General features: G+C 42.1%; 1 long non-coding RNA gene across 1 annotated transcript; it reads right to left on the reverse strand.

Annotated features, from left to right (window-relative positions):
* Positions 1-3,031: 3,031 nt before the first annotated feature.
* Positions 3,032-7,125, reverse strand: LOC138163393 (uncharacterized). Its single transcript, XR_011168874.1, has 3 exons — positions 6,902-7,125; positions 3,901-4,038; positions 3,032-3,572 (listed from the first exon to the last, which is right to left on the reverse strand). It is a non-coding gene; the product is annotated as an uncharacterized lncRNA (long non-coding RNA).
* Positions 7,126-11,670: the final 4,545 nt, after the last annotated feature.

Raw genomic sequence — 11,670 nt, forward strand, 5'->3', positions numbered from 1 at the left:
ACTCTCTCCTCTCTCTCTCTGTCTCTGTCTCTCTCTCTGTCTCTGTCTGTCTGTCTGTCTGTCTCTCTCTCTCTGTCCCTCTCTGTCTCTGTCTCTTTGTCTCTCTGTCTCTGTCTCTGTCTCTGTCTCTGTCTCCCTCTCCTTCTCCCTCTCTCGCTTTTTTATTGGAACACATTGCCTTTCAAATATTGCCCTTTGGAATGGAGCAGAATAAGCCCTGATACTTCTTCTGCCTTACTGAAAACTCTTCAAATATTTGAGGACAGTTTTCCTAGCTTCCAGACTCTTCCCTTGTCCAAGCTGAAAGCTCACCCTCCTTTAATTTATCCTCATATGGCATGGTGTCAAAGCCTTTCACCATCCTGGTCACCCTGCTCCGTACACTCTCCAGATAAGCAGCATGCTTCTGAAAATGGGGCACCCCAAACTGAGCACTATAACTCACTTCTCATCTGACCAGAGCAGAGTACAGTGGGCCTCTATCATTCCTCCTATGTTTGCACAGTATTACTTTTAAAATTCAGCCTAAAATCATTGTTGCTGCTCTTCATCGCCATATTGCATTGTTGGCCCCAGTACACAAAAACTCCTCCAATTTTTTTCGGATGACCCACCTAGCCACATCTCCCCCATCTTGTGCTTTTTGAACCCAAATGGAAGGCTTTACATAAATTTGGCCCAATGCAACCTGTCGAGATTATTCTGGATCCTGACTCTATCATCCAACATATGATTTATCCCTCCATCTTTGTGTTTTCTGAAAATATGCCAATCATGCCACTTATGCATTTATCCAAGCTATTGATAAAAAATATCAAACAGCATAAAGCCAGTAACAAATCCTTGGCACACTCTACTAAAGACCTCTAGCCAAGGTGATGTCAAGCTATCAATGACTATTCTTTAGTCTGGTAATTCGACTTTGTCTGAATCTACTATATGATTGTCTAGTCCATGTGTGGGCTGCACATCTTATTTACAAGTATACCACAATAGCTTTTGTCACACACTCTATATCCCAGTTAAATGGAACCAAGGGCTAGCTCCAGGTATGGAGCAACGCACTATGTCTTTGGTATCCTCACATGGAGGATAACAGTATCGCCAGTGACTCTTTCAGAAAGAGGAGGAAGACCCACATGTACAAAAATATTTATAGCAGCTCTTTTTGTGGTGGCAAAGAATTGGAAATTAAGGGGATACCCATCAATTGGGCAATGGCTAGATAAGTTGTGGTATGTGAATGTAATGGAATACTATTGTACCATGAGAAACGAGGAACAGATGGACTTCATATCTACCTGGAGAGGCTTATACGAACTGATGCTGAGTGAGAAGAGTAGAGCCAGGAGGAATTTGTACACAATTACAGACACAACGTATGTGTGACAACTAACTTTGATAGACCAGACTCTTCTCAGAAATGCAGGGCTACAAGTAAACTCCAAAAGACTCATGATGGAGAGAGATGTCTACATTCAGGAAAAGAACTAGAAAGAACAGAGTTAGAATGCAGATTGAAGCCAACTACCTGCTCTCTGTCTTTTTCTTGTTTGGTTTTGTTTCCTCTTTCCCATTGTTCATTCCATCCATTACAATCCTTCTTTATAACCTGACTAATGGTCTAATGTGAAAGTATTTGCAGATCCTATACTTGATTGTATGCCGCCATGGTGGGGGGGAAGGGAGAAAATTTGAAACTCAAGGAAATGTGGAACTGAATCTTGTAAATGAAAAAAAAAACAAATTAATTTAAATAAATAAATATTTTAAAAAAGAAAGAAAGAGGAGGAGGGAAGTGAGCATCAGAAATCTAAACAGACCTATCTGAAAACCAAAGGTCTAATGGGCCCATTTTCTAGTCCACCATAATACATCTGACCCATATGGAAGCTCTGGCCCCAGGCTCAATGGCAAGAAGATGGGGACAAAGCTTTCCTGGCTCAATGAGGGCAAGGGTCTATGTGTGGCTTAGTACAGTCCACAGTCAAAAACCCAGATATGGCACCAAGGCTCAACAACATAGGTCACTGCTTCCTTAGTTAACACCAACTTTTTTGAATGGGAACAGCAAACTTTCTGTTCCTTTGAACATAGGGAATCCTGGGACATAATAGAACTTAAACCATCAGAGCCTAGAAGTTCAATGTCCTAATGCTACAAATGACAGATGCTCCATCCCTTCAGGCTACAATGAAAGGGAAACTAAAGCCAAAAGAGGGGACTTGCCCAGGGTCACACAGGTTAGTCAGTCAATAAATATTTATTAAACAATTACTTTGTGCCAGAAACTATGCTAATTACCCAGATAAATAGGGGCAGAGCCAGAACCAGAGAATCCTGGGGTCCTGACTCCCAAGTCCAAGGTTCTTTCACTACCAATTTGCCTTAAATCAATTGGGGCATATGGGGTGTTCAAGGAGGCCTAGCACCTCTGGTGTGAGGGCTTGCTGAGCCCTTTTCAGGGCTGCTCATCCACCTTTTACCCAATTCTCACCTGTGACTCCAATAAGCAATAGCATATGCAGAGACCATGGGCGTCAAACTGTCTCAGCAGATGGGCTAAACAGGTTAAGGCTAACTGCCAGGACTCAAACCAGTAGATGAGTTAGGGAGATGTGTACCCCAAGTATGTGAAGACTACCCCTGGTAGACTGGGTGAATGAAAACAATTTGTTCCAGTGGCGATGAAGGGGCACTGTGGAGAGCTGGGAGCTTGGTCAGACATCGAAGAAGCCAAGGTCATCTGCTGCATCCAGGGCCATTCCCAATTGTCTTGACTTTTGTCTTGCCTTTGAACTTTGATGACTCTGGAAGAGACAGTGAGGCTGATGGCTTTGTGTAGCTCTGCCTCATTTAAATCCAGCTCACTCAAATCAAGGCATCACCCTGTGGGGTCATTGGTCCTCTTGGGTGAACAACAAGCCTTAAACTGATTATGTTGAAGGGAAGATTGCTACATGCTCTGGCTTCTGAGTCTCATTTTTCTTTGGTTGTTGACTCAAACATTTCTCCACTGACTTTGTTCTTTTTTATTCTTAATATATTCACATATAAAGGTTTTTAAAAGTAATAAGTGCTGTTTTGATCAGCTGCTTGAGAGTCGGCATCTTTTCTCAGCTAATAATGACATTTTTGTGCCGTTCCCCACCCTCACCCCTCTTCGGCTTCCAGATGACTAAGAAAATTCAGTAAAACAGCAGTAAGCCTTTTGATGGTGATCAAAAGCATCGTTTCTGTGATTGTACCTTGTTTTCTATTTTTACCATACTCTGCTCCACAGCAAATTGGAGCAAATCCATTACTTTAAAGCTTGAGAAGGCGGGATGCTTACATCCCCAACTCCATACAATACCTTACCTCTAGTGGCAGACAGACCAGCTCCCAGGACATAACACTCTCAATGTTGCCATCATATGGAAAGAAGAGGAACTACTCCCAGTTGGAAAAGAAATCAGACTTTGAATCATATAGTCCTTCAGAGCTGGAAAGGACGCCAGAGATCTTCCCTACATTGTACAGATATAAACACTGAGGCCCAGAGAGGGGAGAACACTTGTACAGCATGCATTCTAGTGGAGGAGAAAACATGTACACACATATCATTCTGTGGTATTTTCCACTATATATCCCCAGTCCATACAGCATAAGTCTCTGTTGCTTTCACTGCAAGGCCTTTGGTCCAGTTTAGTTCACAGAGTAATTAGGGTTCTGAATGAGCAGAAGAGAAATGGTGGAAGGAAGAAGATTGTTATAGCTACCCCCACGCAAGAACAAGTATGGGTAAGTCTTTCCATATAATGTTCTATGTGGCCTGGAATTTATTTGCATTCTCTACTTCATATGGTTGCTGGTATAACCCTAGCCCCCAAACCCATTGGTATGGGATTCTCTCCTTACCTGCTTGGAAGGGAGGATAAAGTTGGTGAAAGTGGAAGAGAAGTGTGGTCTGGTCTCTTCATTCATTTGGGTTCATCTTCTGGCTTATGGAGAGAGAAAATGAGCCATCTCTTCAGTCCCTCTGAAGGGAAGGTGACTCTGGGAAGAAGTTAACATGTACTTTGATAATATCCCAGAAACTTGCTATATTAGAACATTTCCTTTGGGGCCTCTTTTTCTTGCTTGAGCTGAGACATCGCACTCCCAAAAGGAGAGCTACTTGAAACTGTATTATCATTGTTGAGCTATTTTTCAGTTGTGTTTGACTCTTCATGACCCCATTTGGAATTTTCTTGGCAAGGATACTGGAGTGGTTTACCATTTCCTCCCCCATCTCATTTTATAGATGAGGAACTGAGGCAAACCGAGTTAAGTGACTTGCTTAGTAAGCCAGTAAGTGTCTGAAGTCAGATTTTGAACTCAGGTCTTCCTGACTCCAGGCCGGGGCTCCATCTACTTTGCCCTAGCAACCTTTAATCTGTATGATCTGGTCTATATTCTTAAATGTATGCTTTCTTTGATTTCAATTTAGCTATTGATTTAGATGAATGTTTTTGCTTGTTCGTTTGTTTTGCTATTTGCTATGAGTGTTCATTCTGGAATTGGCATTTGGTGAGAAGGGCGTGGTCTTATATTTAAAACCTGGGGCCCTCCTTCCCTATTAAGAAATAATGATCAAGAGTTTAGTTTGAACCTTAGAATTACATCTCCAGGACTAATAATATTTAAGGGAGCAGATAAATGAAATTCCAGCCTAGTACCCTACCCCTTCTCTGAGGTTCTGGTCCCTACATCCAGCTTCTCCTTGGCAAGAATTAAAGTCCCCCTTGGAGAAGGATAGAGGGCAAGGAACCAGACACTAGAGCTATCTGTCTGTTCTTTTCCCACCTGGAAGAATTTGCCATTTTCTTCTCCCACTCGTTTTACAGATGAAGAAATTGAGGCAAACAGGAGTAAGCAATTTGTCCAGGGAAATACAGCTAGTTAGTGTCTGAGGCTGGATTTGAATTCAAGTCTTTCTGACTCTAGACCCTGGTGCTCTATCCACTGAGCCACCTAGCTGCCCTTCTGAAGCCGAGGGGGGTGGGGGTGGGGGCGCTGCATTTCTGGAGGAGGTAGACTTGGAAGTTCCAGAAGCTTTCAGATTCACTTAAACACAATTCCTTCTTTCTTTGCCCTGGGGAACTGATCTGAGCTCTCTGCTTCTACAAAGGTTGTAATGAGAGTTAGTGAGGAAAGATAACCAAAGGCTGCCTGCCATAGCTTAGCAGAACCTCTCTTAGCATAGAAGAATAACTTTGACTCAGTTTTTGTTTAGGAGCAGAGAATCATAGAGTTCCATGAAAGGAACCTTGGAAATCTGGAGATCAGCTAGACCGCCCCCCCCATTCTCTCCCCACCCCATTCTTTTTTTTCCTAAACAAAGGATAAAACTATAGCCCAGAGAGGTTGAGACTTCTCCAAAATCATGCAGATGGTAAGTAGCAGCTTGGCTGAAATATGAACCCAAGTCCTCTGGCTTCAAATCCAACATTTTTCCTGCTATACCCTATACTACAAAGCAGCAAGAGACTGCATCATATGAATGTAGCAGAATTTATCAGAACATGATGCATGGATTATCTCATTAGACTCTCCCAACTCTGTCGGGTAAGTATGATACATACCCCATTTTACAGATGAGAAAATGAAGGATAGGAAGGTGTTCCCTAGCTGTTTAGACAGCAAGGAAGTGACAGGGTGAGAATTTGAAGGTAGGAAGGCCTCTCCTGACTCCAAGGTCTTTTCACCACTTTTACCATAATGATGTAATGGCTCATCCATCCACTCTTACTAGCCTCACAGGGGATTCTATATTGACATGCTGAAGACAGAGATATTTACTATGGATCAACAAAGTTGGCCTTCCTATGTTTCTGGTGTATTGAAAATGGATTGGCAATCTTGTAGGATGACCCCTGTCATTGCTAAGCAGAACACTGGGAAGCCTGGCCAAAGACCAAGTCTCAGGACATCAGTTCACTTCTGTTTTTGTTTCCTGATTCAAAAAATATTAAAAAAAAAATTTTTTTTTTGCTTCCTTCTTTAGAGCGCAATTATTTACACGAAAAGGGCTTGATTCCTTTAGAAAATGAACACAATGGACTGAAGCAAACTACGTGCTCTCTCTCTTTTTTGGTTTGTTTTGTTCCTTCTTTCTCGTTCATTCCATTGGTTATAATCCTTTACAACTTGAATAATGTTTAATGTGAAGGTATTTGTAGAACCTTCATTGGATTGCAGGCTGCCATAGGGGATAGGGGGGAGAAGAGGAAAGGGGAGAAAATTTGGAACTCAAAAGCTTTTGGAATTGAATGTTGTAAACTAACAGAAAATTAATTAATTAAAAATAAAAGAAAATGAACACAATGCAGAGACTTGGGCATCTGTTACAGTTGCAAGGTGTGCCCCCTAGCGGTTGTTCATCTCCTTAGGAACGTGCTACAAGCAAGTAGGTGGCTTTCTCTGTGTCTGGTCTGTGTTTCTTTCCAAGTAAAAATGATTGAGATAAGGGCAGGAAGAGTGAGCTTGCTTTCTTCCTCCTTCTTACCCAAGAGGAGTTTCTGAGGAAAAGGTGTTTTAATGTATTACCAAGATGCCAACACCCTGCTAACCTTTTAGAAAATATAAATGCCTCAATCTCAGTCAGTAGGGAACAATACCTTTGGTGTATTTGGCTGGTCATGCCCCTAAGTAACTCTAGGTAAGTCACAGTCCAATCTGAATGAGTTGATAACCAACCTGAATGCCTTGCTAACACATTAACACCTCATTACCTATAATCACATCGCTTCCTCTTCTGAGCTACAAGCCCCCTCTCTTGTCTTAAATAAGGAAGAGATCAAACACAATATGCAGCCATAACAAAAGGGGAAACAAAGAAATGGCTTTTGGAGTTCCAGGACCTTGATTAGAATCTTACCTCTTTTTACCTGCTTGGCTTTGCACAAGTTACAACCTCTCCAGGTCTCTGTTTTTCTCATCTGCAAAAGGAAGTATGTGGACTCAAAGGTTTCCAAGTACCATTCTAGCTCTACAGCAATGATTTTATGATCTTCTTTTTAAAATATTAGTACGGTCAGAAGACAGCCCAGCCAAGCTCTTCTCTGCAAAACTCTTCTACAGACCTAGAAAATGTACCAGACCGAATCCTGATAGGGGAACGCAGAAAAAAAAAAAAAAAAGACAGTGAATCATTTGTCCAGTGCAGGTTGGCATAAGGAGACAGACAGGGAGATCATAACAAGATCAGGTCAAGAGCACACCAAAGAACTCTGGTACCCAGGCAGAGGCTGTGCATCAGGGCAGGAGGAGGTCCCAGATCCATACTGGGGTACTGCAGTGGGGAAGGGTGCCAAGTGGCAAGTCTGTCATTGCTACTTCTGGATCACAGATCCAGAACTGACTGTACCTGTGGGTGGTAATCACATTCCTGGAAGGGAGGGCCTGGGCAGAGTCCTGAGAAATGAGGAAGTTCAGAGGAGGCAAGCATCAACAGCAGCAGCAGCAGCAAAGCTCAGACCCTAAAAGCACAGTGGGAAATCATTTCCAGTTTCTAGCCCAACCTGCAAAGGAATAACCAGGGCAAGAATCCCAGAACAAAGAGGAGCCTACTATTCTGTCGCTCTGAATCAGCAGAGTTTTCCAGTTTGCTGATAAGGGCTGAATCTAGCAGCAATCTACTCTTGCTCAAACCCAAACTCAGATCAGAAACTTGCAGAGCTCACACCATAGGGTTAACAGTTGGTCTTCCCCTGGATCCCTTCCACTTTGGGAGCACTGAAAAATTTCAGGTCCTTAGCCTGTCCTTGAGATCCCAGAATAACACAACACTCAATACCTCAAGAGAGTAGCAAGAGAACCAGCCCCACATTACTCTTAAGAAGTGCTGCAGGGGCAGCTAGTTGGTACAGTGAATAGAGTACTGACCCTGGAGTTAAGAGGACCTGAGTTCAAATCCAACCTCAGATACTTGACACTTACTAGTTGTATGACCTTGGGCAAGTCACTCAACCCCAATTGCCTTGTCTTCCCCCGTCAAAAAAAGAAAAAGAAGTAGTGCTACAGAACCCAGCCCTAACATCAAGTCCAAAGTCAGGAAGTAGGCCAGAAGAAAGAGAAAAAACAACAGCAACAACAACAGAATCTGACCCTAAAGAGCTATTGTGATAGCAAGGAAACTCAAGACACAAATAGAGAAGAAAAGAATAATAATGTTGGGAATGAAATTTAACAAAGATGTAAATGGAAGCAATTATCTGAGCAAAAATATCATTTATTAATAGGGAAATGTGGATGATAATAAAAGATAGATCAAATGGTCCTGTCTCTGGCTAAAGGACCCTGAATTTGGGGTGCAATACAGTTTTATAAGCATAGAACAAAAAACAGAACAGAAATCATCTAATTGACCAGCATCACAGAGATGAAAGATCATGATTGATTGCATCAAAGGTAGCAGGCATAGCCCCCACAAGCCATGAGGATTACCCCTACCTCTAAGGAATATTTTTGAAAATGTATAGGTCCAAGATGGCGGAATAGAAGCAGGACCTCCCTGATGCTCCTGCTTCCACCTTCCCCAATCCATGTGAAAAGGGGACACTAAACAAACTTTGGAACTGCAGAACCCACAAAATAACACAGAGAAGCTAACCTCCTGCTGACATTGGCCCAGCAGGCCTGCAGGAATCAGCCAGCACAGGGCTCTGGGAGCCGAGCCCAGCCCCACCTGAGGCTTTAGCCCCAGGGCGGACCTGACCAGCCTTGGCTGGAGGGACTCCAGATCAGCAGCAGCTGTGGCCATTTCCAGATTTATCAACACATAGATGTAAAGGAAAAGTGAGAGGTCAGTACAGTCTGGACTTTGGGACCAGTAAGTGGGAGTGCATGGCTTTTGCCCCCGGGGCGAGAAACCGCTGAGGTGCCAGCACAGCCAGTCAGTGCCATGTGGCAGCTTCAGCTCCTGGCCTGCAGAGTGTAGGGGGGACCAAGCACCAGTCTGAGGGATAATCACTCTTGCTTTAAACTGCTTGGTTCTGGATTGCAGTTTAGGGTGGAGGTCCTGGGGTATATGTCCAGCTTGCCAGTGCATGTGGAGACCTCAGAGAGGGTACCCACCTAATACCTCCAGCAGCTGAGAAAACCCCAGCATTTGGGACAAAAGCTCCCCTGTCTGGTGGCAGAGTCCTACTGTGGCAAAAAGCCCAGGGGTCAAGTGACTGAGTGGCAACATGACCAGGCAAAGGAAACAAAGCAGACAGAAGATTCCAACATTACACTCCTATTTTGGGGACGAAAAGGAGCAAAACATGGAACAGGAGGAAAACAGTGAAGTCAGAACTCCTGCACAAAAAGCTTCAAAGGAAAATACAAGCTGGTTACAGCCCATAGAGGACCTTAAGAAGCAGATAAGAGAAGTGGAGGAAAAATTGGGAAGAGAAATGAGAACAATGCAAGAAAATTACGAAATGAGAGTCAACAGCCTGACTGAGGAAAATAACACTTTAAAAAACAGACTGACTCAAATGGCAAAAGAAGCTCAAAAAGGCAATGAGGAGAAGAATGCCTTAAAAAGTCGAATTTGCCAGAGGGAAAAAGAATCTCAAAAGCTCAATGAGGAGGATCATGGCTTCAGAATTAGATTGGAGCAAATGGAAGCTAATGACTTTATGAGAAATCAAGATGCTGTTAAACAGATACAAACAATTGAAAGAATAGAAGGCAATGTGAAATATCTCATGGGCAAAACCACCGACCTGGAAAATAGATCCAGGAGAGATAATTTAAAAATTATTGGACTACCTGAAAGCCATGATCAAAGTAAGAACTTAGAAATCATCCTCCAGGAAGTTCTCAAAGAAAACTGCCCTGATGTTTTAGAATCAGAGGACAAAATAGAGGTTGAAAGAATCCACTGATCACCTCCTGAAAAAGATCCCAAAAAGAAAACTCCTAGGAATATTATAGCCAGGTTCCAGAATTCCCAGATTAAGGAGAGAATATTACAAGCAGCCAAGAAGAAACAATTTGAATATTGTGGAGACACAATCAGGATAACCCAGGATCTGGCAGCTTCTACACTGAGGGATTGAAGGGCTTGGAATATGATATTCTGGAGGGCAAAGGAGTTGGGATTAAAACCAAGAGTCACTTACCCAGCAAAACTGAGTATCATGTTTCAAGGGAAAATATGGTCATTCAGTGGAATAGAGGACTCTCAAGCATTCTTGCTGAAAAAATCAGAGTTGAACAGAAAATTTGACATTCAGATACAAGAAGCAAGAGAAGCATGAGAAGGTAAACAGGGAAAAGAAATCATAAGGAACTTATCAAAGTTGAACTATTAACATTCCTACATGGAAAAACAATAATTGTAACTTATGAAACTTTTCTCAGTAGTTGAAGGGAATATATATATATATATATATATATATATATATATATATATATGTCTATATATGAGGGTATATGGGCATATGAATACATATGTGAATGTGTGTATATGTTTACAGGTATACATAGATAGAGGGCACAGGACCAATTTAATAGGAAGGTATGATACTTAAAAGGTGAAATTAAGAGGTGAGACAGGAATATAATGAAAGGAGATGGGGAGAGACAGAATGGGGCCAACTATCTCATACAGAAGAGGCAAAGGGAAATGGTTACAATGGAGGGGAAGAATAGAAAGGCAAAAGGGAATGGGTCAACCATATTCCCATTGAATCTGACTTGAGGAGGGAATGAAATACACATTAAATAGGGTATCTCACCCTACAGAAGGGCAGGGGGGCAAGGGGATGAGAGGGGGAATGATGGAAGGGAGGGAAGGCTGGGGGGAGGGAAGTTGGAAGCACCCACTTTTGAAAAGGGATGGAATAAAAGTAGAGAATAGAACAAGTGAGAGGTGGGATAGGAGGGAAGGAAATATAGTCATTCTTTTACAATATATCTACTATGCTATTGTTTTGCATTAGCCATACATGTACATCCTATACTGAACTGCTTATCTTCCCAGTAAGGGTGGGTGACAAGGGAGGAAGGGAATGAATCTGGAATTCAAAGTTTTAAAATCAAATATTCAAATATGTATGTATGTGTGTATGTGTGTGTGTGTGTATATATATATATATATACTATTATCTAGTATACATATTATACTATTAATATATATGCTATTATCAATACTATTTTACATGTAATTGGGAAATAAGATATACAGGCACTGGGGCATAGAGATTCACTGGGAAAGTCGAAAGGGGTATGGGAGAAAATTGGGAGAGAGCAGATTGGAGGAGGGGATATCCTGTGGGACAGCTATTTTGGGGGGGTGGGTAGGGGAAAGAATGGGGAGAAAATTTGTAACTCAAAATCTGGTGGGAATGAATGATGTAAATCAGAAGTTAATAAAGCATTTGGAAAAAAAAAAAGAAAATGTATAGGTCCTAGCTACATCCTGAGGTTACTGATAAGGGCAGGCTTATTGGCAACTAGGGAATTCAATAAGGCCACCTTAAGTGTTAAAGATGAGACAAGATCAGGTTGTCCTGGCTTCTCAGGTATACCCCACAAACCTTGTTAAGAAGTGCTGAGATAATGTTTTATGAGAACACTGAAGACAGAGTTTTTCTTTCTTCAGAGAAGGGGAAGCTGAACTTTACCCAGAGACAGAGAAGAATAGAATAAAGA

Source organism: Petaurus breviceps, unplaced genomic scaffold (genome assembly GCF_028583685.1).
Source record: "Petaurus breviceps papuanus isolate PSGF00001 unplaced genomic scaffold, PetGlider_PUasm1.0 188, whole genome shotgun sequence".
Lineage (NCBI taxonomy): Eukaryota > Metazoa > Chordata > Mammalia > Diprotodontia > Petauridae > Petaurus > Petaurus breviceps.